This window comes from Canis lupus, chromosome 14, assembly GCF_048164855.1.
Source record: "Canis lupus baileyi chromosome 14, mCanLup2.hap1, whole genome shotgun sequence".
Classification (NCBI taxonomy): domain Eukaryota; kingdom Metazoa; phylum Chordata; class Mammalia; order Carnivora; family Canidae; genus Canis; species Canis lupus.
The window spans coordinates 12,413,063-12,440,820 of NC_132851.1; the positions used below are offsets into that span (position 1 = coordinate 12,413,063).

Below are 27,758 nucleotides of genomic sequence, written 5' to 3' on the forward strand. Positions count from 1 at the left end.
TAATATTATTAATAGCTATTATTATTATAATGATGATGTCATACTCAAGTAGAAATACAGTTGGTAAATGAAATAACTACATGTGAAGTCAGGAAGAAAGATTTTGTCTGGCCATAAAGAATCAAGAATAATTTGCATTTGGTAGACATTCTTTCTAACTAGATCTTGCTGGTTCTTATTTTGAATTCCCATAACAATTCCTTCTTTAAGTCACTTAACTTGAATTATTCTTGAATAAAACTGTTAGTAATGATTGTGGCTAAGTCATTTGTATTCTCCAGTATGATCTGAATACATTCCACATTTAAAAAAGAAAGTTGAAAATATTTTGTGGTAGTTTGTTGAGGGGAGGAGAATGAGTAAGGACATGGCATGGGTGTGGTGCAAAAGAGCTTACAGCCGGCATACATGCCTAGATTCTAACCCGGGTTAGTCACTAACTGGTAGATGATGGCTATAAAATGGCTATATAGTTGTTCATTGCTTTCTTAACTTCTTCCAGGGCTGAAGTTTTCTCAACTGCAAAATTAGGTGGGCAAAGCATATCATTTCTAAGTTTCCTTCCAGAGAAATCTCAAAAAAAAAAAAAAATCATAGCAGAAGGGTATGTAAATCGAAGCGTGTAAAGGTAATGATTCAAGGGTGAGTGGAATGATGGGTGGGATGTTAGAATTGTAGATGGAATGACCTAATTACAACATGTTCAAGCAAGGACAATGGTGAGCTCTTTGGCAGCAGTTGTCCTAACAGCCCACACTAAAGTTGAAACTGATACAAAGAAAATTAAGTTACAAGGTGCAGAACATTTTTAGAATTTAGGGCAGGAACTAGCCTTTCTTTCACTTTGGGGGGAAAACTAAAATTTGACAGAATGGGTTTGTAGGATTTTCAGGTATTTTCTCAAGACTCAAGAAAACGGAAGACTTTGAAACACCTTGTTCTTAGTAAGTACTTTTTTTTTTCTTGAATCTGAGAATTAGCAAGGTTATATATAATAGGGAAGATTATACTCTTCAATGTCTCTAATGCTGTGGTTTGATAAGTAAAGGTAGAGCTAGGATAAAGACATGACTTGATATACTGAAAATGGAATAAGAAACATCAACCATGTTTTTGGAAAACAGAAATAAAACATGTTGGTAAAGAATCTTTTATTTGTACTTCTGCTTCTTTTCTGTGGCAGATACAGATTAAAATACTTATCTTGAGAAGCCTGATTAAAGAAAGTAGTTATCTTTATATAAACAAACTAATCTAGAGTCATGTTAAATTTTTTGACCTTTATAGTGGAACAGGAACAATTTTTTGGTTTTAATTTAGAATCTCCTCTTTGATTTGTTATGCACAAATTAAGCTTCTTCCTATTAATGAGCTGTCTTCAGATTTAAGATACAAATCAGAAAGGGTCCCAGTCTTCAGCCTCAGATGATCACATGGCACTTGATTTCTGAGAGCACTTAAAGACAAACATTTTTTTGTTTTGTTTTGTTTTGTCTTTTTTAATTTGGCATTTTCATTGAGGAAATAGCAACTATTTTGAAAAGTTCCTCACATGTTGCTTAGGTGATAATGTGGTAGGAGGAAAAGCATTCATGAGAATTCTGTTTCTCTGCTTCTCTGAGACAGATTCTTTGATTCTCTTTTGGTTTGTCCAAGAGAGCAGGCCTTCCAGATATGGAGAATGTTCTTGCATTCACATGACATTTAAGCAAATTATGACACCAATCCTCAGAGTGTTCAGCCTAGCTTAGGGTCAGTAATTGAGCTAAGAATGCTCAGGCTTGTGTTTGTCAGAATGTTTATGCTTTCCTCCTTGGGCATAATGTCTATGGGCAAGAAATTCAATGTGAGGGAAGAGAAAAGGAGACTATTTCCTCATTCTAACATGCTATGGGAAGAGAGAGTGCAGTTTTAGGTTGGAGCTGCATAAATCTTTAGGGTAAAACAAAAACCCATTAAAAGGTGAGAACTGCAGAAATATCTACCCTCTTCCAAAATAATGTGTTTGGCATCATGCACTTGGGAGAGTAAATTCAATAGGAAAATTAAGCTCACAGGGAAGCTCTGTTTGAACATCTACTTGGAGTGTGTGAGCAGTCTACAAATAAAAAACCACAATAGTCAAAATATAAGGGAAAACTTTGGGGTTTAGAACAGCGATGATCATTTCTAGGGAAAATCATTAGAGAAGTGATCTTCAAGTTATCCATTAAAATGTTTTTGTTTCTTTTTATAACAAGAAAAAAATGCAAATTAAATCAAATATATTACTTTTCTTCCAACTGGAAAAGATACAAAAATTTTATAGAAACATTATTGGCCAAAATGTTTAAAAGAATGATATTCATACATTAATGGTAGCTATGTACTTTGGTTCAATGTTTCAGAGAGACTGTGATAATTGTTATTTAATTATTCTATTCCTTTAAATATCCTGTAGATATATTCATATGTGGGAAATTGCATACCTGCTATACTGAAAATAATCTACAATGTGATAACATGCGGTGTTAAGAACAAAACAGAATACATCTAGAAAGCAGTATTATACATTTATATCTTATGTATTTATGTAGAGTGATTTCCAAAATACATGCTTAAGTAAATACAGCCAAGTGCTCTATATACATCAGAGCAGTGTGCATAATATGCTATCATGTGTGTTGAAAAAAAGAGAATTTTATATACATAGAAGATCTTTGAAAAGAATTATTATAAACTAAAAACTCTGGTTACATCTGATTACTTGGCGGTCAGGTTTTGGGAGGGAGACTTCCACCTTTTTGAATGAGATGCCATGAATATTTTTATTTTAAAACAAATGAAAAATAAAATATATGTAAGTCTATAAATAAAATCAATTATTAGACATAGTATTTGGAATACAGAGGAATAAGTGAAAAATACTTAACTTATAGTATAAACACACCTAGCATTATAGAATATTTCTAATAATTCTTTTATAAACATTCATATTTTTTCATGTAGATGAACTAGTGCTTCTTTTGGTTAATGTGCCAAAATTACATCATTTCATTACTTCAAAACATGACATTTAATGATTTTGAATGACATTATATCCACAAAGAATAACTTATTTTACTATTTTTCAATGTTGCATGGTTAAGGTTTTAACTCTTATAATGAACTTTTATTAATATATTTTGTTTGTTTTAGGTTACATCCTTCCTAAAATAGAATTATTTAGTCAAGTGGTATATATTTATTTAGAATACCAGTAGTATATAAAAATAAAGTGCCCAGTTCATAACACCCTTTCCTAGTACTAACCGGCAAAATGTGACATTTTGTAGTTATTTTAAACTGCCAATGAATTTACTGATTTAAGTATTCATTGATTTGTTATTAGCTAGTTGCATTTGCCTGTGTGTGTTTGTGTGTGTGTGTGTGTTTCTATGTAGTTGTTTCCATGTACTTGTTATTTACTAGGGGATTTTAGCGTTTTTCTTATCAATTTATGCCGACTTATTTTACATTGAAGTTATTCTTTGTCCAATATTTATTATATTTTCATCTTCTTTCTTTGAAAGGTTTTTTCATAATTTTTAAGCTTATAAATTCATTCCTCAATTAAGATTAGATTTATATTCACCTCTATTGTCATCTGTATTTTATCAATTGACTTTTAAAAATACAATTTGTTGAGACTATGATGAGACAAAGAGTAAGATTGTTTTCCCAGGGAGAGCCATTTTCTATTATACTTTTTTGCTATTTGTTTATGTTAGAAGGACTTTCATCTTTAAGTGAAGAAAGCTGTTCATATCGTCAGGTCCTGACAATTTTAGAAAATGTCCTTCTTTTCTGAAATAGGGACTGCTTCAGTTTCTTAGATACTGGCCTTGATTTTTGATAGAAATGTGAAGTAAAATGCTTTGAAATATCTTTTTACTTTCTCCCTATCCTTGGCTATCTGTTTCAATATCTAATTGTGCATGAAGCATAGTTATGACTTTAGCCTAACTTCATCCATGTATTATAGATGCAGTTCTCTCCAGGATCTGGCAATATGTTGATTAATATTCTTTCTTTCCAATAGGGCTCTTTCTTTTCCATGGCTTTTTGATGAGATGTAAAGAGACAGTAAATCAGATAGTGATGGTTAAGAATCAGGATTCCAAATATAAGTTAGTTTTTAAAGATGATTTAACAATGTGCAGAAAACATTCATTTTATTCAGTGATAAATTCATATTAAAATGTTAATTGATTATTGATTATTTTCAAGGGATTGCTGACTTTAAAGGTAAAAATAGTCTCAAGATTATCTAATTCATGTATTTTATTATTCATTTATTTTTCTTAAAAAACATCTGAAATTCCTTTCTTGTGTCTTTTATTTCATAAGATCCTGAGGTGTATTTTTCTTAGGGTTTAAGCATATTTTTCTTAGTGTTTGATAAATTTCTGTCAATTTTAATAAAATTTTCCAATTAGAAATTTGAATTTCTCTCTTTCCTGGTGCTCTAACCTCTAGGGGGTGCTCAAGGCAGCTCCTCTGATATTTCAAACCCAAGGAAGAGCTGGATACTCAAAAAATGGAAGTAATTTAAGCTAGTGCTAAGATTTAGTTTTTGCTTGATGAGTAAAGTGATTAATGACTCCAATGCTGTATCATCTGGGCTTTTTATAATCTTTTCTTTTGAATTCATTTTCCCTCTTTGAATTGCTTCTCTGTCTTAGAACTCTATGTAAACTAAGCAGAATTGTGAGTCTTTCTCCTTCTTTAGACAAGGTAGGGCATAAGTAAAAGATTTGCCTTTGTCTAGTCTCGCCACTTTGATTTGTCAAGAGTATGTAAAAGAATGCTTCTGGGTATTAGTGATTTGACCAAGTTCTCTAGGAGATGGCACTGGAATTAGAGTCAAAGGATAAATGAGTAATTGTTATTTTCTATGAGTAATAGTTATTTTATATATACTGTCCTCGTTCTACGTCCTATATCCGCCAATTGTAGCAAAAGATGGCTATCATGGGTTTAGGATTTTGAGGTCCCAACTGACAAGTTTTCTATCTCATCATAATTCCCACGTGCAGGGTACAGCTATATATATATGATCTCATTTAAGGACTCATACAACTATATGAGAACAGTCTTGCTGTCTCCTTCTTAAAGATGATAATGTAGAGGTTTAAAATATTAAGCAAAATGCCTTATCACATGGCTGATAAGAATCAGGATCAGAACTTGAAATCAAGATGTTCCAAGTTTAAAGGTCAGTTGCTTAGTGAGCTAAGTGCTGTAGTTCGAGGTTCCCTAGAAAAAAATAGTGTAGATGGCCTGTTTTCAAGAAGTTTGTAGTCTAGTGAAGAAAAAAATCTAAATACATATATTCAATAAAATGTTATGTGTGTTTGATTAAAGTCTTTTTGGAATATGATAGCAAAGCTAAATTAGCTTTGAAGGGTTGAAGTTTCTGAACATTTGAACAAAGGCTTATCTAACTGGCTGCTACTCATTCAGTTACTACCAGTTGCATCTTCTGTAGAAGTGGTAATAGGCAGGGATAATACTTAATGGCATATTAGGCTTTCGAAAATTTCTGGAAGTAAGTTACTTTTACATCATAAATCCCTGGCTGTGCTAAAGATATTATAGTTAAAATTGAAAGGTCAAAGAAATCAGAGTCCTATTTAAAACATATCAAATTCACTATGTTATTTTTATTAATTTCAGTTATCATGCAAGGGTTCATTTATTTTGTAATTTTAAACAAGATATTTTCCAATAAGATGAACTCATCATTACAACACATTGAATTTATGAAGCATTTTGTCACTTAAATTTATACATAGACTTATACAGTCCTTCAAACAACTAGCATTTTCAGATTTTTTTTTTTTTTGCTTATATATAGGCAGATTTCAGTACTCTTCCCCCAAACCCCAGACTGAGAAACTGAACTAGCAAAATAGTAGTTGCCAAAGGGATTAAGTTAGTCTAATAGATGTTGCTGTTTGTAGATAAGGGGCCCACACATGATAATTTTTTAGGACACTGATAAGAAAGTGACACTTTTTCAGAAGAAAATATTCAAACTTTCTGCGTGCAATTTTCCTATCAATTTTTGGGAAAGATTTTTTTTTGGGGGGGGTATATCTATGCCAATTGTGCTGCAGAACTGTTCCAAGTTGGACTCTTAGTCCAGCTAAGACTTTTTGCCATTTGGCAAAAAGAGCAAAGGCAGATATTCTCTTTGCCACATGACACTGTGGCACTTCATACATTTATCAAATGTTTATCAAAGTGCAAATTACTTGAATCAATGTTTTTTAAAATGCACATTCCCGAGTTCTACCTGGACCTATGACATTAGAGTTTCTTTAGGTAACTCATGAAAACTTGGATTTTTAATAAGCATCACAATTATATATCATGAAGTTTGAGAACTAGTAATGCTATGCCTTTGGTTGGATGTTTATGCTATGTACCTAGCCATTTGATTGCTACCTTACCCTTCCCCTGGAATTAAAATCAGGTTAACTAGAAGAAAATAGAAGAAAAAGGAAATGTTTTATCTCACTGAGTAGCAGGATTTACACACAGTTTTGGGTGCCTTGTGTTTGAAAATCTCAAATGCTTGAGGATATATATGTTCCTGATTTGGGGATAAGTATTTCTGTTTTCTGGCCTCATCGTGTCAGGTTTTCTGTTTTGTTTTTTTTTTTTAAGTTCTTTTTTTTCCTCATATCATTGATCCCTGGGCATTGACAATGGAGGTTTCATTTTCCCTGTCTATAATCCACTTTGTTGCACCAGTCCTATCATCTTGAGCCCTAAAAGCTGTGTATTGTGATGGTGTTGAAGAGGCTATCTATCCATGGATCAGAATCAACTGGGAGTCTGCATTTGGAGATCAAAAATGCTACTTTAACTTTTGATAAAAGCTTAAAGTAGAGAATAAAGTTTATGTATATAGCCAACTGGATTTTTGAATATTGTATTTAAAGTCTAAAGAACTACTTGCTCCGTGGTGAAGTGGAAGCCAGCAGACCCCTAAAGGTCTGCCTCTGTGATGGAGGAGGAGACTATGCATTCTTCTTATTGGGTAGCTGGTTCTATAATAAACAAAGAAAGTCAATGGAGTATGCTTAGTATATTTTTTCATCAGTAATCAATTGATAGGATCTGCCTTCTCCTGTAGGGAAGTATAATTAGATAGGAATGGAAAGAGAAGCCAGAAATGTTACATTAGTTTAGTTCACTTATTTCGAAACATGGGGAGCAGAAAATAAATATAACTACTTGCCTAGTGTTTTGGGCTCCCAGGTCTTGTCAGTTTTCCTCTAGTTAATGTGACCTGCTGTTAGAAGCTTGTACTGTCTGTGTCATACAATACACCATTATTAACTATACTCACTATGCTGTACATTACATCCAAATGAATTATTTATTTTGTAACTGGAAGTTTGTACCCTTTGACCTCCTTCAGCCATTTAGCCCACCCCCACACTCAACACCACCTCCCCCATCATTTCTAAAGTCACATTCCATTGTGTTACTTGATTGCCATCCCTTAGGATTTTCATGTTTCACTATTGAGTGTTTAGTGTGTTGTAGGCCCTGTTCTAAAACTTCTATAAACATCTATTAACTCATTTAACTCTAAAGTTCACAAAGTGGGAGTATACACAAGAATTTTATAGTGTAGATTTTACTGATGAGAGCATTGAGACTTAGAATTATTAAATAACTTGCCCAAGGCCAAAATCTAGCATGCGTTTGAATCACAGTTTAAATCCCAGAAAATTTAATGGTGCCAAAGAAATTTATTGAGGAAAGGATAGTTAACGGTATAGAACCTACTGAATATCTACATGCAGATAAATGAATTTATGCAATCATTTTACATCATACACAAAAATTAACTAGAAATTTTATCATAAGCTTAAGTGTAAGCTCTAAAACAATATAACATTTGGAAGAAACCATAGTAGAAAGTTTTCAAGACTTTGCCGTAAGCAAATTTTTTCTGGACACTATAATTAAAGCAAGTCTATTTAAAAAAAGGTAAGTTAGACTCCATCACAATTAAAAATTTTGTTCTTCAAAAGACATCATTAAAAAAATTAAAAGATAAGGGACATACTAGGAGAAAATACTATCAAAACACATATATGATAAAGGACTTGCATGATATGAATATATATGTCACTAAAGGGTATATGTGAATGGCTAGTAACCAATTGCAAAGACGTTCAACATCCTTAATCAATAAAAATTGCAAATTAAAACCACAATCAAATACTATTTAATACTCAGTGGAATGTTTATAATTAATGATAGGCAATAACAACATTGCCAAAGATACGGAGAAATAGGAATCCTCATGCACTGCTTGTGTAGCCACTTCAGAATGTATTTACTAAGGGGAAATGAAAACACATGTGCATAGAAATATATGCACATGAATGTTTAAAGCAACATTACTCAAAATTTTAAAAACTAGAATCAATGTAAATATTGATCAACTGCTGAATAGATAGTCAAATGTGGTCTCAATATAATGGAATACAACTCAACAATGAAAAAAGAATTAACTCATGACACATGCTACATCATGAATGAACCTCAAAGACATTATACTAGGCGAAATAATCTGGACACAGGAGACCATGTTTGGATGATTCTATTGATATGCAATGTTCTAAAAGGCAAATTTAAAGCATCAGAAAGTAGATTAGTGGTTTCCTGGCACTGGAGTTAGAATGAGGCTTACCAGTAAGAGGGCCTAGGAAATGTCATGGGGAATGAAAACATTCTGAAACTGATTTATGATGATGGTTGCACCACTCAGTAAAGTTGATAAAAGTCATTGATTTGTAAATTTAAAATGGGTGAATTTCATGATATGCAAAGTGTATTTCAATAAAGCTGTTAAAAATATGAAGAATTCCACCTTAAATTGTGTGAACTTACTCCCTGGCTAATGGCCAGGATAATTAGGCTATATTGGCATGCCTGTTCGAATCCATATGTCTGGTAAAGTTTTATAATATATAGTTTTTCTGATTTGCTAAAGAGTAACTTCATACTGCATGAGAGAGAAGAAAATTAGTGCTTCAGAGTTCTGGCCAAATGGTTTCACCTTATTGATGAATGCTGTCAATTGAAAACACACACACACACACACACACCAGTTTTATCTAGGAGCGTACACTTAAATCTGAGTTAGTAGAACATTATTTCAGTTAGCTAATTTCTATGTTCTCTCTCTTTGAATAAAATACTTGAGAATTTAAAATAAACTAGAGATATTTTTAAAATGAACAGGTTTACAATGACATCTAAACTGGTCCCTTGGGAGCAAAAGCAAGGACCATAATATATTTTTCTCATTTACTTAACACTCAGCCTCAAGCTAACGAACAAGGTCAATCTTATTAAAAGGAGATTTGGGACAATTTGTCTCTCCAGAAACTAAAGTTAAAAAACATGGTTAAGATCAAGTGTCTGAAAAGATTCTGAGAAACTTCAAGAACAATGTATCCTGCTCTCTTTCCTTTTTTGGTATAGTAAGTGATAACAGTAACATTTTGGTACTACATAATGTTCTTTTGCAGCTCTGTGGTCTGTACCAGATATCAACTTGTTAATTATTTTTGGAGGTTAAATAACAATGATGAGTTTTCCAAGTGACTTCTTAAACCTAGAAAAAATGTGACTGCTTTATGGCACATACTTTCAACATAATTTTCATGGGGAGGATCTCCAAAGAATAATACATTACACTAGCTAGAAAACAAAAGGTTTGGAAAGAATTTAACCACGCACCTCAAATAAAAATTAGAGTGAGGCAAAAATATTGCATAACTCACAGCAATCAAAATAGATTAGGTATGTAAAATATTTTTGGAAAAATGTCTTGAAAGAGATGTGACCATTCTTTTCAAAAATCTTTCCATGTTCTTGATGTGTGCTTATATGACTCGGTGGCAGCCATGCTCGAATAGCTGTCAAGCTACTAGTAATTACTGGGTTACTAGGATTTTAGCATACTCGAGGGATTATAAAGGTCTACTAGGATACTCAGTTGCAGATGAGAGAACTGTTGAGACACCAAGGCTAAGAGGGATGTGCCACAGAATAGCTGCATAGCTATTGTGAAATGTATAAAGCACCTTTCAACAATCCCTTATTATGAAAGATCTGCTTGACTTCCTCCCAAGCCCCGAGTGCCAGAATTCAACAGCCTGGAACCCTCTGAAAGCATCTGCCAGAAATTACATCAGATTCTACCCAGAGAACTCTGAAACATATGAACACTGCATTTCAGAAGCCAAAAGACAAAATACAGGAAGGACATAAATATAATTCAGCAGCTGTGTGAAAGGAAATATCCTTGTGTATCTCCTTAGCTGCAGAGGAAGAGAGTAAAAGAGAATATCATTATTTATTTACAACACTTGGTCAGGAAACCTTGAATTTGATCAAGATAGCCACATCTCAAACATAATTGAAAGGGGAATCAAACCAATAGAAAAGTAATAGATAATAAAGAAAGTAAGTGATGTGTGGCTCTTTTGGCCCTCTAAAACTTTCTTTCTTTTTTAAATTTTATTTTAATTTGTCCACTAAATCTCTCTGTTTTAACTTGTTGATCTGAGAAATAAGCATATTTTAACAATTCAGATGTTTCATACTTGTTGATAGCCTTTTGTTATAAGCTTAGGAAACTAATTTTAAATGGAAAATATATACAGACTTTATTCCTATTTTACATGCAGATGTTAAGATGGAGGAAATGTTCAGAACTGTGAAAAAATGTCTGACACACATCAGTTTGTTGTTGGATTCTCAGGACCTCTATTTCACTGAATTAACAACGTTTTCCCCTTTACAGTTCTTTATATCTCTTTACTTGATATTTGCAGAAAATAAAGGATAAGTGATTATACTCCTAGACAAAATCTGGGAGTATAAAATTTTTGTTGTGATAGTAGAAATGACAAAAGTCATAGATGTATTTTGAACTTGATAATGACAACCAACAGCAATAGCAATGCCCTTACATAGTGACTATTTTTGTCACTAGAGGCTAGATTGAAATAAGATAATATATGTGAATCCTGGTGCACCAAAGATATTCGTGAAAGGGTAATTCCTATTCACCAAAGACAGCTTTAAATTTATTTCTAATATGGAGACCAAGAGCCACTTAACAATGTGACTTATCTATCCCTCTTCCTATTTTTCTGTGCTTCTTCTCTTTGAGACTTTGAAGACTGCAAGATAGAAGAAGGAACAAAAAACTGTGAGTCCAGGAACTTTAGGTTTACCTTGCTTCAGCCATTGGCATGCCCTGACTGCAGACCTCATTATTTCTCTAATCATTTTCTAAAAGTTTCCACTAAGCCACAAATTCTATCTTAATGGAAAAAACAGGGTGTTCATTGGTTGCAGGTCTGTCTCTTTTCTCCTCATACTTCAAGGAGCAGCTTGAATCTAGTTTGTGAGGCTTCCATGTGGTCCTCACCAACCTAATCATTGCCATCTTTGTGGGTCTCATTGAATTTTGTTCATTCTAATGGACCATTAGGGATCATCAGATCAGTTGCTTTTTTTTTTTTTTAAGATTTTATTCAATTATTGGGAGGGAGAGAGAGAGAGCATGAGCAGGGAGAGGGAAAAAGAATCTCAAGCAAACTCTGCACTGAGTGCAAAGCCTGATGCAGGACTCAGTTCTACCACCCTGAAATCAAGAGTTGGGTGCTTAACTGACTGAACCAGCCAGGCACCCTACATCAGTTGCTTATTGCTACATCTCTCCAATAGATTGTCTGAGTAACTCTGTCTAGAGGCAATGGCTTCTTCAGTTCTGTATTTAGTTCTTTCCATAGTACCCATCCTATTCTACAAATATTTGTTGAGCTGTATGGATGTGTAAGAAGAGGAACTTCTGTAAACACATTCTGTTTATCTTTTTTTCTCTTTCAATTATTTTATTATTTTTAGCTTTGTAGAGATATAGTTGATTTAAAAATATTGCACACTCTTAATGTAAGCATCCTGATAAATTTGAACATATGCATACACTTATGATATCATCACTATAATCAAGTTGCTAAACATATCTACAACTTCCAAAAATTTCTTGTGTTTTTGTGTGTCTGTGTATGTTTTGTCATAAGAACATGTAACATGAAATCTATCCTCTTAACATATTTAAAAATATATAATGCTGTATTACTACAGCAGGGGTCTGTGTTATACAGCAGATCTCTAGAACGTATTCATCTTGAATAACTGAAATGTTTAAGTTCTTGTTCTTGTCTTATTTCTTTCTGGAGTAAAGATAATAATTTAAAAAATAGATTTTTTAACTAGAGAGAATCACAAACAATTTTTTTCTGGCAAGGGCTCTTGAAGCAAGGAAATGTGGCATAGAAGGGTAATCATTCTGCGAATTCAAGTTAATTACAATCCTTTACTCTTTATCTTTTTGTCTGAATGCTTGAGTTGAGCATCTCTAAAATCCTGCTTTAACACCAAACAAGAAAAAATGCACAGTGCTCTCCTTTTCCCTTTCCCTTTAATACGAAATAATGGCTTTAAAACATTTTCACATGACAAATTTGACTGCTATTGTATATAGTTTTTCTTGTTTTACCAAGTAGTCTCTAGATTCAGGGTTTTTTTTTTAAGATTTTATTTATTTATTCATGAGAGACAGACAGAGAGAGGCAGAGACACAGGCAGAGGGAGAAGCAGGCTCCCTGTAGGGAGCCCAATGTGGGACTCAATCCCAGATCCCAGGATCGTGACCTGAGCCAAAGGCAGATGCTCCAACTACTGAGCCACCCAGGTGCCCCTAGATCCAGGTTTTAAGCAGGCAATAATTTTTGTTTAATATAAATCTAGCATGAAATCCAGAATAAAAAGTAATTTAGTTTCCTTTCTCCTCCTCTTTCCCTCCTTTCCTTCTTTCCTTCCTTCCTTCCTTCCTTCCTTCCTTCCTTCCTTCCTTCCTTCCTTCCTTCCTTCCTTCTCTCTTTTCTCCTACCATTCATTGATAAGACATACATATGTCTGATAGGAAAAAGGGATTTCCAAAATAGTTGCTTAATGGATAAAGAATAAATTTAAACCTTAAAACAGTTCTACATGGCAAGAGTTCTTTCATCCACTTTAGAAGTATAGAAACCAAGGCTCGGATAAGGTTAGTGAGTCAAAGTCAACACAGATAGTAGAAACAGAATCTGGTTTAAATCTGGCTCTTCTTTTCCTCTTAATCCAATTCTCTTCCCAGTTTGCTACATCTCACTAACTGCTCTGAGGATACGGGAGACAAGTTTTTTTTTTTTTCCTTCAAAGAGGCCATTGTCCAGATTTTATTCTCATTATAGCTTTGTGATTAGCCTGTAATTTTCCTATCCCAGGAGATAATATTAGGCTTTTAACTAGAGAAATATATATTTACAACTATTATAACAGCTTGAGAATTACAACTAATTTGGGTGTGCGCTACTACATTCACGCAAACACACCCACATTTCACACACACATAGTCTCTTTGGTTTGATTTTGCTGTTTCTTAATGTGTGATATTGTCCTCTAGATCCTACTCTATCAATATGAGTGTTGTGTGTGGGTAAGAAGAGAGAAATAAATATATAAAAATCCCAAAATAAATTTATCCTTGGTTAAATTCTGAGATGAGTCTAGCAGAAGGGGAAGATAGCATGGGCTGATGAGGGATTCTTATAGGGCTGAAGACTATTGGTGCACTGTTAAATAGCTCTTACAAATATACAAATATTTGCTAGGTCATACTTTAGAAAGATGAAATTAAGTTTTATTTATATAAATAACATATATGAGTGAATGGTTTTGAATAAAGAGTTGTCACATTTTCACTGGTTATCTAGTGTACTCATTTTTGGCCCTGAACCTTGACCTGTCATTGGGAATTACTTGTTTCATATAAATAGTACCTGAAATAATTATTTTTTGAGACATATGACAATAAAATGAATATAATTGCTCAATTTAGTAAATGGAATGATCTTTATATAGTTACCAAGCCATTAATATTAAGATAGTTATCCATAGAACAATCTATAGGTCCCAGTTAACTAGCATATTTTTGAAATTCTTAGCAAGTGCATTAGTTCAAACTTTTTCATTGCAAGCACAAGAATCATATTTTTACTAGCTTCTACAAAAATGGGGGGTTTAAGAAAAAAAGCATGATGTGCATTACAGCCTAAGACATGAACGTAGGTGGACACCAAGACCTACTGAGACCAATGATTTGAAGACAGTAAAGATTCTTTTTCTCCTTGTTTCACCTAAACATATTTTGAATATCTGCTTCCTTCTTTTCTCCTTGATTTTGTCCTCACACTCTGTCTAGATTAGCTAGCCTACTTTGAAAAATAGCAATTAAGAATTTCTGAGGCTCCTATGTTCTCTATTAGTTTCAGTTCCAAATTTTACTTTATTTTATTTTTTATTATTTTTTATTTATTTTAGTGGGAGAGTATACATGACAGGAAGAGTGGGGGTGGAGGGGCAAAAGGAGAAGAAAGGGAGAATCTTAAGCGGTCTTCACGTTCAGCATGGAGTCTGTCATGGACCTCAGTCTCATGACTGCAAGATCACGATGTGAGCCAAAACCAAGAGCTGGACACTTAACTGACTGAGCCACCCAGGCACCCGTAATACCAAATTTTAGAAGAGAGTTTCCTTGGCTAGACCTTGGTCATGTTCCCATTTCTGAACCAAGTGACTCTGCCAAGGAGTCATATTATTAATATTCACTTTGTTGCTGCATATGTCAATTGTTAATACCAGGAAACTTTAAGTGGGTGTATATTGTGGTAGGGATGTGGTGCAGAGAGGAGCAGGATGTGCAGTTATCCACTACATACGGGTTTTGTTTAGGCGATTTCTCTTTTCTGGAAAATAGTTCCTAGGTTTTGTTTTATTTTATTTTTTGCTAATTGAAAGAGTATTATTAATGTGAAAAAATGACTTATTTTCTGGGTTGTACTACTCCCCATCCCCTCTGATATTTTACTCCAAATTTTACCATCACTGCTGATACCTGAGATTTTACTGCCTTGTGATTTCATGTCCAGGAAATTCTCTTTGTCTTCCTAAAAGTCTCAGGTAACAAATTGATCCAATGGGGCATTGATTTAATTAATGAACATTAGCATGTCTGTTAAGCTCTTTCCCTAGATTTTGGTGTTCTCTTTGCTCAACTAACATGATCTACACTCTAGTACACAAGTCAAATTCTTGTATGCCTCCCTGAGATTGTTTTTTCCCATAGGGTCTGACTTACTCTCTCTCTCTCTCTGGGAAATTGATCCCTGTTCCACTGCTGTTAGCACCATCAGTAGTGACTTTGGCAAGTACATGGCAGGTGGTCACTCTAATGTTTGCCAGCTGTGATTGTGGCCCCAAATATATCCACAGATGGTATATACCAACTTCACCACAATTAATACTTATATTATTTATACATTGATATGTGTGTATTATCCATATGTAATCCAAATATTCAGTAACTAACTGTATATCAATTTTGATATGATAAAAGAGTTTCTCAGAAATTCTGCACTGTTTTATGTGACAGATACATGTCCACCATCTTAAGAGAGGCACACATTTTAGTCTTTTCTGTAAGACATTAATCTAGGTGCCAGAGCCTGATTATGTAGCAATTGGGTTTACTCTCCCCAAAGAAGGCTGCTTTGACAGACCTGTTTGCAGTGTGTTCTGGATCAGTGCTCACAGGGAACAAGTTTCCTAGCTGCCCTCCTTTTCTCTCCAAAATGACATCAACTGTTAGATAAATGTGTCAGTGGAAATTATGGTAGTTTTACAGAAACCTCAGGAAACTCCTCTCATGAATATAAATAGCATTGGTGGAAGCCTAAACCTCTATTTTTTTAATAGAAATAGAAATTGTTTGAGAATAAGTGCTATTTGATGCTTTGCAAATTGTGGGCATTTAAAATGGCAAGTATCCTCAGAAGCTCTTTTCCTGAAGCTATAGCATAAATCTTTCTTGCTTTCTGATAAAAGGCAGGGCTGACCAAACTGCAGAATTCAAGGTTCTAATTTTATAAGCTCTTGTTGGTTTATGTGGGGCAGTTTTGCAAGTAATGTATCTTTCAATTTGCCAGCATTTATGTAATATGTTCTAGAAAGATTTATTCTTTTCACAACTATTGTTTCTGTATGACTTGAACAAGGGTAAAAAGGAGCTAAAAGAACTTCAATTATAATTATGTGAATAAAATAATTAGTATAGTAGCATGTTTACTTTGGAAAGGAAAAATGAAGGCTTCCTCAGAGAGATAATGGGCATAATACATATAAAAATAATCCTGCTAATAACTGTAGGAAAACAGGAGGGGACACATTGGCAATAAAAAGACAGTAATTACCTGTTTTATGATGCAAGCAGTTCCTTTCTTTGATCACAGGAGAGCACTGTTCATCTATGAAACACTTGGTTTTAAGGGAATAACTAGAGCCTTTGTGATCCAGAAGAGGTTTGATTTGGCAAATTATATAGCCCTTATTATTTGAATCATAGCTATAAATGAGAAACACATTCTTCTCATAGGAAAAAATGGATATATATGTACAAGATTTTGTAAGCTGTCACTGTGCTAGTCTTGAAATCAATTGGCAAAAATGTACGTATATGAATCTAGTGCAAAGATGATAAGACTCTAAAAATCTGTAACAATATTTCCAAGATGTATTTCCCCTCTGAAAGAGGAGTAATTTATGCCCTGTTTTGTAATTTAAGTGTTTCATTTAGGAACTGATCTCAACTAGCCTCAAATCAGTAACACTTAACATAAGTATTTAGTAAATATAAGTAACCAAAACAACCCATGAATGGTCCTTTTGGGCATGGTATGCATGTATCTCAGTCAAATAATACCATGAAACTGTATTTCGAACTATTTTTTTTTTCCTTTGCAAGAATCAGGGGGATTTAGCAAAAGTTGCAATTATTTCTTCTGGGGACATTTAGCAAGAAATTTGGTCATTTCTCACAAAAGCCATAAGAAAAGTGTAGTATTTCTAAATCATTTAATTTGCAGGTGGCAATGCAAACAGGGGCTTCCTGCTTTAAATTTATTATAACAAAAATTTTAGATAGAATTTCTTTATCACTTTATAAAGTTAAATCCAAATTTATCTGCTGAGATTGGAAGCTTCAGAGGCACAGAATCAGGAAATGCCCAGGAGAGTAGCTTAAAGTTACCAATTCCACCTTTCCTTGTTCCCTCCTTAATGCTTATCTCCGACCACCTCCCTTCAATTCTTTTCCAGCCTGGATTTCCAGCTCTCATGGTCACAAAATTTTGTCCTTCTATACTTAAAATGGCCATTGTTTTATTTATTTATTTATTTATTTATTTATTTATTTATTTATTTATTATTTTGTTCATGAGAGAGAGAGAAAGAGAGAGAGAGGCAGAGACACAGGCAGAGGGAGAAGCAGGCTCCATGCAGGGAGCCCGACGCGGAACTCGATTCCAGGTTTCCAGGATCAGGCCCTGGGCTGAAGGTGGCGCTAAACCGCTGAGCCACCCGGGCTGCCCTAGCCATTGTTATTTATTGATAATTTAGCTGATGAGATGAGAATCCAAACCTCGCCACCTCCATGAGTGTCTGTCCAGGAGCATGAGAGAAGAGTATTCCCTAGAATTTTTTTGGAGCACACCCTTCAAATAAAGAAACATTGTTTAAGACAGCTAAAAAAGTTGAAGCTTCTTGCTGTGATCACTGCTAAAGCTCCTCATTTTCTGGTCGCCCTCATCTACTTACACGCGCAGAGTGAGCTTTAAGTGAATTCTCTCAAGTCTAATTTTCTCAAATATTTTATTAGCAGATTTCCACATATTTGTGAATTGGAAGTGCCTCAAGTATTAATTTTTAAATTTTTAATACTGATGTCTCATCCTGGGTAGTCTGAGAGCAGTAGGTGGAAAATGTTGCTGAAATGTTTTGTATAGCATTAATCTTCCTCTTCATATAAAATCATCTGGAAGATAAGTAGAAAATAAAAATCTTAAATAATTTGGACCATTTTTTTTGAAAAAGAAACCTCATACTTTTTTACTTGGACATTACTGATCAATGATTTCTAGTCATGCTTTTGACTAGATACTGCCATTACAATGTGGATTTATTTTTCTTTTCAAAGGATAATAATCAGTGTACTAAATTATCTTAATTTTTTTGAAGATGTCTTACAATTCTAAATATATTAGCCATAACATGCATATCTGAAGAATATTAAAGGTGATTTCATGAAAAAAATAATACATTTTAAAAAAAGATTTTATTTATTCACGTGAGACACACAGAAAGAGCCAGGGATACAGGCAGAGGGAGAAGCAGGCTCCCCTCAGGAAGCCTGATGTGGGACTCAGTCCCCGGGAACTGCAGGATCACGCCCTGAGCTGAAGGCAGGCGCTCAATGGCTGAGCCACCCAGGCATCCCAAATAATGCATTTTTTTTTAATGAAAATTATCATAGCATCATACTAGACACTAGACTAGACACAGATAAGGCTAAGAAACTTATGAAAGCAGGTGAATTGTGTACCTCGATTCTAAAAAAGATAGATTTCTTGGTATGAGGTAAGCATTGTATACTAAAATGAAATGAAACTGAGTACAGAAAAATCCTTTTGACCATGTAGAAATAACCATGGCTTATGCTGGTTTGGTTAAACCGAATAGGTTTAGAAAATATGCAATAAGTTTAAAATAGCATACTTAGAATACAGACTTTGGAGGGCCAAACTTTCTTCCAATTATCAGAGAAAGAATTGAGTGATGCTTTTTAAAGATTTTTTCCCCCTATTATAGATTTTACTACTGGCACCCCCTTTGTAAAAGTATACCATGTTCTTTTCTCTACTTGTGCTCTTTAATGAAAATTAAAGTATGTTTTCCCCCAACGAGATTCTTTGTAACCTAAGCCACAAAAAAATATCTTTTCCTCCAGCATTTTTCTACTTTGACTTTATTATGATTTTTAGAAAGCATAAGGGTTGATATCTCCTTAAAGATGGAGTTTTCAACCAGAAATGAGATAAGGTATAGAGTCAAATCTGCCTTGGCTAAGTTCTTAAAACACACTTCATTTAATGAAAAGAATATCATGGGGCATTTTGTGTTTAACTTCTGATTTAAACCTGTTTCAGATTAGTTACTACAAGATAATGACATTCTTTTTTTTATCTCCTTCTTATATATAATATTTGGTATCTGTAATTTTTGAGAGTTGTTTATTTTTAGTTTTTAAATGCTCAGTGTTCAATATATTTGAGGTATTATACTGGGTGGCAATCCACATTTGCTGCCTTGTTTGTAGTGTTTTAGATCCCTTGAATTCAAAAGCTCACAAAATGGATGTAAGTACACAGACAGAACTCCTAAATGGAAGCAAAACAATCTTGCTGAATCAAGCAGGGTTCTGAGAGTTTTGTTTTTTTTGTTTTTAACAAAAACTGTGGATGATTTAAGCAGAAACACATTTTATTAAGAGAATATTGCTACTTATGTAATCAATAAGAAGAATGGATACTTACATTGAGGATGATGCAGCTAGAAAAAGTCTGCCCCAGAAATGGTACAGTTTAGTTACCCTGCTGCCATCGATGAATATTAGTCAAGGAAGCCTGTGCATCAACACCACTAGCTCTGGACCCCAAATAATATCACTACCTCCAGTTATTCCACCACCCTTTTGTTTCACTCTCTCTTGCTTCAAAACTTTGGTAAGTACACTTATTGGTAGGCCTAGGTCATGTGCTTACTAACTACATGCATGGGAGTTACAGATGTGTATCTCGATCACTTTCAGATTCTACAGTCTAAGGGTATTCATAGGGTGGGGGCTTTGCAAACATTGGAAAGGGATTCAGCTAATGAGCAGTAAGAAGAATGGCACTTGCTTCTCTTTATAGTGACCGTCTGTGATGGAATATTGGTTCTTATGGTCAGGTAGGTTGTGGTAATTGCATAAAATACTATTATATGAAATCTTTCCTTTGGGGGAATATCCAGATACTAACTTTCAATCGTTATCATAATAATTAACAATCATGTTAAATTTTCTTTTTTTTGGAGGGAGAGGGAACTAAGATTTCAATCTTCTCAGTTCCTTAATAATAATAATAAAAGACAATACAATTATAATTCTGAGAATAAAGAAAAAAAGGGAACAAAAAATGAAAAGGGTTTTGCTAGAATATAAATGTGGCTTATAGGTTATGGCAAAAGGATAATTATTATGCCAAAAAGATTTGCATTAAAGAGATATATGTTCCAAGTCTTATTAAAGGTAAGAAGACATTTTTTTCTGTGTTCATGGAATTGACTCTGTTAAATAAATTGCTGCCTTTAAAATATATATGGAGTTAGTTTCTTTTTGAAGTTGTTCAGTGGTATGCTCTAAACACACTTTCAAAGCCCTTGTCAGTACTTGGGATCTCATTCTCTCTCTACAAGAAGTATGGATAGGAGGAAAAGAGGGGAGAGTTTTGCAATTTTCACAAAGGTTATCCTCATCCCAAAGTAAGTCAGAGGTTGCCAGGCCACCAGTCTCCACAGAGAATCAGGTTCTCTGCTGCATATCTTCTAAGAGGACACCTTGGTTTACTTAGTCTATCATTTTCAAAATGTGCATCAAACGGAAGCTATTGTCTAGCTGCAAGCAGTTTTGCTCCATGTTTGACCTAAATTTCTTGAAAAAAATACTGGTAATTAGGGATACCCAAGCTCTCTACTGCTGCTCTTGGCTTGTGAATATAAAACACCAATGTATGTAAAACAGATAGGAAGAGTCAGCATTTTGTCATGTTTTGAACCACCCAGGCAATTTGTGAATGACTCCACTTCAGAGAATGTTGCAGAAACATACTTTGTGATACATTGTACTGCTAACTTGTTGAATTAAAATGAGGTTCTTGTATTAACATTCCCACATAAAAATGCTAAGCTAGCTTTGAATTAAAAAAAAATAAAAGAATAAGAAGGAGAAAGCTTTTGCCAGCCCCCACACCAAATTTTTATTTAGATCTTGCTTCCTAAGGCTAATAATAAAACCATGGCATCAGCATTCCTTTTTTTTTTTTAAATAGGACTGTACGCTTTTATTTTCCCCAAGCAAAACAGCAAGTAGTTATTTCCATGCCTTTATATCAATATCACGAGTAACTTAAATATATTCTTGTATTGATAGGCACTTGCTTCAGCAGTGAAACAGTTGGAGATCCATCATAAGACAAAGATATCTATCTTGTTTTCTAAAATTGGTTTGATTAAATATATTTTTAAATGTCTACTCTTTATAAAAGTTTATACATGGTAGTTTAAAAATGATGAATTGTTCGAAAGGGTTTCAAGGTAAGAAATCTTAGGTTGAAAATCTTTCAACTCTTACTGTGTGATATTAAGTAAGACACTTATCTGCTCTAAGTTCAAATTCCTAAATTTGTGAAATGGTTTAATACTAATTGCGTAATGTGAGGAGCAAGATAAACTGAATGTCTGGGAGTGCTATAGAAGCTCCCAAGCACTATGGAAATGTCCTATTATTACTCGTTCTAAGAGAAAAATAAAAACAGTAGAACTTCTGAAAAACTATTACTCCTGCTTCTTGCACTCTTATAATATATTTTGTATGATATATAACTAGATAATAAAACCAGGGACTCTCTGTTGATAGAATGAAAAACAAGATAATGATTATTGTGGGGAAAATAGGGTCATTGCTTTGAATGTTTTTATTACCTCCTTATATCTAATGACATATTTTAAATCTTGGAAAAAATGGGAATATCACAGGAATAGAATAAATGATATGGGCTGACAGACTGGTATATATAGAGCAGTGTCTCTGTATCAAGCTATTTGGATTTCAAGCCTTGGATCTACCACTATCTAGACATGCAGACTTTGCAAAGTTTTTTCAGGTTTCTCTGCCTCAGTTTTTGTTCATCTGTAAAGTGGACATATTTATAGTTTTTAGCCCATAGAGTTATTTTATAAATGGAATGGAATAATGCAGTTTTAATAAAGTCCTGCCCCCAGGACATGGCACATAGGACTCAATAAATGTTATTTTTATTATTATCATATCTATGTACTTAATATCACCTAAATATTTTTTTTAGTTTTCTGGCTGCCTTATATTTTTTCCAAATTAGTCTTTATATCTTATGATGTATATCCAAATTGTCTTTATATTGACTTAAAACACAATGCACTGTTTCTTCTTGCAGCAGTCATGTTTTTATTTTTAAAATTTCATTCTTTTTCTCTTTTTTCTTTTTTACTTATCTTTCTCCTTTCTTTCTTTCCCTCTTTTCCCCTTCCATATTTATATCTATCTTATTAAGGCTAAGAAAGACCATTTCTGACAACCGTGTGATGAGTGAAAAGCCCTCTTGCATAAGAGCTCTGGCTTCAAATCATGATTTTCAACAACCTTAGACAAACTGCTTTACATTCTTTGACTCAGCTTTTTCACCTGTGCTATGTGAGAAAAAAAATTCCCATTTCTGAAAGAATATATGTAAACTGCCTGATGGATAACATTATGAAAATGGTGGTTAAATGCTTTTTTCAGTGTTTAGAACATTTGTACTATTTTTCTGATTGTTCCAAAGTTAGTTATCACATGTTAACCATATTGAACACAAGGATAGGTATGCTTTTAGAACTTCTATAATAGGTTGCCCATTTGCACTGGTCATAAGGGCTTAATATGTTAGTATAATTAAGACATTGCAGAGGTGTGTGCCATCTCTTATTCTTGGGGATTTTTTTTTTTCTCAGAGATGTAGCATACTGGATCTTGTTCCTCCAGGAAGCAGCTTTTTGGGAAAACAATCAGGTATTTCTTAGGGGAGTATATGATGGTGTAACCTAGTACTATTGCTGCAATATGGAGCCTTTTATGACATTTATTGTCAATTTAAACTGCATCTAAGTAAAATTTATCATGGCCTTCAGAATTTTCTTCCTATATGGTGGAAAGTTCCCCAGGAGTCAACAAAAGATGCTTTGGAAATCTTTGCAAACTCTTCACTCCAGTATTCCTGTGGACCTTGTCAGCTGCTTTTGGTAACTCTAAAATACCATGGGGTATATTTTACTGAGCATGTTATAGAGGTAACTATGTAGCTTCTTCATTTGTAAGGGCTGGCAGCCATCTGAACCATGCCACCAATAACTAAAGCAGTGACTTCTGATTGTAGAGCTTCTATTTTAGATTCCATTTCACAGTAATGAATTTGACCTCCTGGATTCTCTCAGGAAATAAATGCAGTTCAGCTGCATCAGGAAAAATGCATTTTATGGCAGTAGTCAATAGTTAACATAGACCAGCTATCCATTCACAGTACTGCTTTAAAGCCTTTCTTTATGGTTTTTCATTGCAAAATTACATTTTTATTTTTTATTTTTATTTTTTATTTTTTCAGAATTACATTTTTAGAAAATGGAGATCAGCATATGATGCCAACTTCAAGGAAACCCTCCAAGCCTGTGATCTAATTGCAATGTGGAAACCTCCTTTTGCTTTCTTCAGTGCATCTCATTTAAATTGATGTCCAAATAGCTTTGAATACCTTTAAATCCGTGTTATAAACTTTTAAAAACACAATAGAACTATCTAGAAATAATGTTTCTTATGAAGATAAAGCTAAAAGTCATGGGAAAAAGTAAGATAAACTGCAGTTAAGATTTACTTGTCCTTCACTGTAGTTGAATCAGTAGAGAAGATACAAGAAGTAGTTGGAAAGTAATAGGTAACTAGTATCCTATTACTGCTGCTACTGAGTCACCAATATTTTGTAAGGTCTTGAACTATGCAGGACACTCTAAAAGCATGTTCTAAACTGAAAGATATGCAAAGGAGAAGGTCTATCTTTTGTACCCTAGGAATTTGTATTTTCATTCACAACAGTGTTTTCAGCTGTAATGTCTGATTTATGAATTAATTTGCTGTTCCAGATTAAGATGATATGGACTACATTTTTACATTTATTTCTGGATATACTTATTGTGATGGACTTTATTTAGACTCATTTACACTTGATAATACATGTAGGGATGAGTTCATTCTTATGGATTCAATTAAGTTTTCACTGAATGAAAGCATTTAGATTTAATCACTAATGAAAAGGAAATCTGAAAAAAGTTATTGAATAGGGTTGAATGGTTTCTTGAGTAACAGTCCATTACTCTGACAACAGATTCAACTTCTATCACTCTAGGATCAAAACTGCAATCTTCTTTGTATGCTTACTAGCTCATCTGTGGCTATTGAGATAGGAAAATTTTTGTGTTCATTTATTGCAAAAGACTTTGTGCAATGCTTCCAAAAGTATCCAGTATGTTTCTCTGACATCTTGGTGCTGCCTGTGGGAAGATATGTGCTGACAGTGAAGTTTCTCTATGGAACTCTTATGGCGTTGGATGCTCTTACCACTTGAGTAGGTATCTTGTAATAGAGAAGAGTGACAAAGGATGGGGTTGGCCTGGAGTCAGCACCTTGGAGAGCTCTTAGAAAGGCTTTTAACCTTGTCCTGTGTACACACATGTACATATTTATGTATATACACATATACACATTTACATACATAATACACACAAATGGCATGAGCATATAAATACACAAATGTAAATATATACATATTTTATATATATACATTTGCACAGATATAAACATATACATATTACATAATATATTTATATATTTGCAGATAGAAACACCCAATTTTTAGATGGATTCAGTGTTAGCAAGGGCTTCACCGTGGAAGTATCAATATATGATGATTTCAACTGGGCTGAGTTAATGTTTACTCTTCAAATTATGTGCCCAGGATAAAACAGTTTTGCTATACTTTATTTAGAGCAGTGATGCTTCTAGAAACATATTTCCCTTGAAAATCTATTATGATAATAATAGTCTCCACTAGACTTTATAGTGATCCTCCTATATTCCAACCAATATGTCAGGCTAAGTGTTTATGTGGATTATATGGAATTCTCACAATTACTAAGTAGACACTATTGATATTTTAAGTCTAGAAACCTGAGGTCTAGATAATTTGAATAATGTGTGCTGGATCACTTATGAAGCAGTTTGTGGCATGATTTAGACCCAGATATATCTGGTTGTAGAATCCATATTCATTGTACTCTGGGATTTGTCATTTGTCATTAAAATTTTAAGGTCATAGTGTTTGGCTTATCTCTTTTCTCTATGGGAGCTGATTGAGTGGCAAAAACAATTAATAAGTTTTCTGAGATTAATTTGGTAGAGCTGCTATATAATTATATATATTTATATAACATATATGTTATTTATAATTATATTATGTAATTAATTTGGTAGAGCTGCTATATAGTCCACATCATTGGAGGAAAAACAATGCCAGTAGCCATAACACATGCTTGTGGGTGAGTAAATTGGTGTGTTACAGATATTTAGTAACCTTCTGGCAAAGGAATAATACTGACTACTGAGAAGTCCAGTGATCTTCCATTTGTTTAATTCTTTTATTTCAACCATCTGAGAATTGTGAGGGACCACGCGTGCTGATTTGCATAGAAGAGTTGCTATAGTAACCTTTGGGCATGTTACTAAAGGCAATCTACTAATGTAACCTTTATCTTTATGAGAGCAATATACTTTATATGTTTTATAGGTTATGAGAGTTATGTGCCATTTATGTCCTCAAGGTGTTTGACTGTATTATGAAGTCAGAATAGCTTAACTTTGAAATTACAGTCTCTTATGAAAGATTTCTATTTTTGAGAAAATAAAAAATTATGACTTAGTTTTAGTTTAGAGTATTAGAGAATGGGACCAAATATGATATTATTGCTACTTTATATGAGCATACCAAAAGGATTTTTTTTTTCAATTTTTCCATTCTGGTGAAATGTTATAGCCTCCTTCCACTTTTTAGCACTATCATCATAAAAGTCAACTGAAGAACTGAATTTTGAGTTTTATAATTCAAGCAAAACAAATTCATTTTGGCCTCATATCTATTTTAAAAACTCTCAGTTTTCACTGCATTTTAATGATGTGTAGTAGATAATGTAGTTAAATGTAATAAAATTAGTTCATCTTTTGGAAGTCCACCTTTTCATTAGAATTTCCCAAATTGTGTACTAATTAATGCTTATTCATCACGATTCTATCATCTAAATGTAAATAAGTTTAATATAGATATAACAGCAGGTGGTCTTCTTCTTGTCTCCCAGAAATGACAGGACAATTTCTCCTGTTTTGGGGCCTTGGTTATCATCTCTGCCTCCAGTGAGGAGTACCCTGGTTACTCAGCTTCACTTTCCTGTTTATCCTTTAAGTATCAGGTTGAGTCCCAACTTTTCAGGCAAGAGTTCAGGCAAAAGTATGGTTATCACTGTTGAGATTTGTTATTGCTTCTATTCCTAATATGCATGGAGAATTTAAACCAAAGTTCCCTTTGTTAATGCAAGTCAGTTTGACCAACCTTATGTTCAAGTTTCTTGCTCTTGATTTTTTCTGAAAAAGTCTCATCTTGGGTCTAGATCCTTACCCTGACTGTTCTAATTTCCTAAGGTACCTGGCCCCTAGCCCTGGTCACATACTCTATAAACCTGATTTGGATCTCCTTGCTACAGGAATTGCACTAAATGATACTCTGTCTATATTACTGGATTTTTCACTTCCATCTGATCTTTTGGATAGTGAAGCTAGCTGAGATATGAATACACTTGGATTGGCTGATTTAGACTCATCATTCTTTACAGAAAATTTCCAGGCATCCATTATGTTTATTTGGTTCATCACTCCAATTTTCTGTTCCAGTCCTTTCTTTCTCCTCACCATTTATGTCAAGCAGAGAGGCAGGAAAAAATTAAGGGAGATAGGCTATCAGGGGCCACAATATGCTATTTTATGAGCATTTGGGTTCTGGTATCACAGCTTGGATTAGGGACATTGCTCATTTCCTGGAAGTTGTATTTGCCAAACTAAAATGCCTTCCTAGCCCTCAGATGTGAATGGGAACCAGTCAATGTACGAAAATAGAATAAGGGCACTACATATCAAGCATAAACCCATCTACAGAGGGTAACATAGTCATGGGATTCAGAACAGGCAGGAAAACTATTCTGGCAACACTGTATGACCAGTGGTCAACATAGCGAGCACACTGATTTTCATGTCAACCTAATTGGAGAGAGGACTAAATAGGAGAACTCAGAGACTAACACTGAGTTAGTTATCATGTTGCTGGGATGATTTTTGATTACTTGGTTCCTCTGATTATGGTGGCTTGGAGAATCAGAAAGGACAAAATCAACAACAATGACTTTCTAGAAAAGAGATGAGTATACATAAATGTTCAGTATCTATTTGATTAATACTATCATTTTATTGTTAGTGGAGATTTTTTTCTTTATGTTTATATACATTTGGCTAATTTTACTTATGTCATGTGGATTTGTTGTGTTCTATTGTAAAACTTTATTATTCAAATGACTTAGATCCTTGCCAACTGCAAAGCTCTATGCAGAACATTAAGGATTATTTGGTGGGGATGATATAAATATAATCAACTCTCAATCATTCAGGAACTTTTAGATATTTTCGCCTGTGACTAATAGCTAGTCATTTTTCCAAACCTATTGAATGAGTATATCCATGTACTATAAATAACTTTTTTCATGATTTTATT

The 27,758-nt window shown here is 33.8% G+C and overlaps 1 long non-coding RNA gene across 6 annotated transcripts in view; it reads left to right on the forward strand.

Moving 5' to 3' along the window:
* The first annotated feature begins 728 nt into the window (after positions 1–728).
* The window catches only part of LOC140603727 (uncharacterized), a 130,056-nt gene continuing 103,026 nt past the window's right edge, over positions 729–27,758 (forward strand). For 2 of the 6 annotated variants that reach the window (XR_012006693.1, XR_012006694.1), the window contains exons 1-2: positions 729–944; positions 11,237–11,275. This is a non-coding gene — a long non-coding RNA (uncharacterized lncRNA). The remainder of the gene's footprint in view (positions 945–11,236; positions 11,276–27,758) is intronic. The other 4 variants (XR_012006689.1, XR_012006691.1, XR_012006690.1 and 1 more) reach the window with 3 other exon arrangements.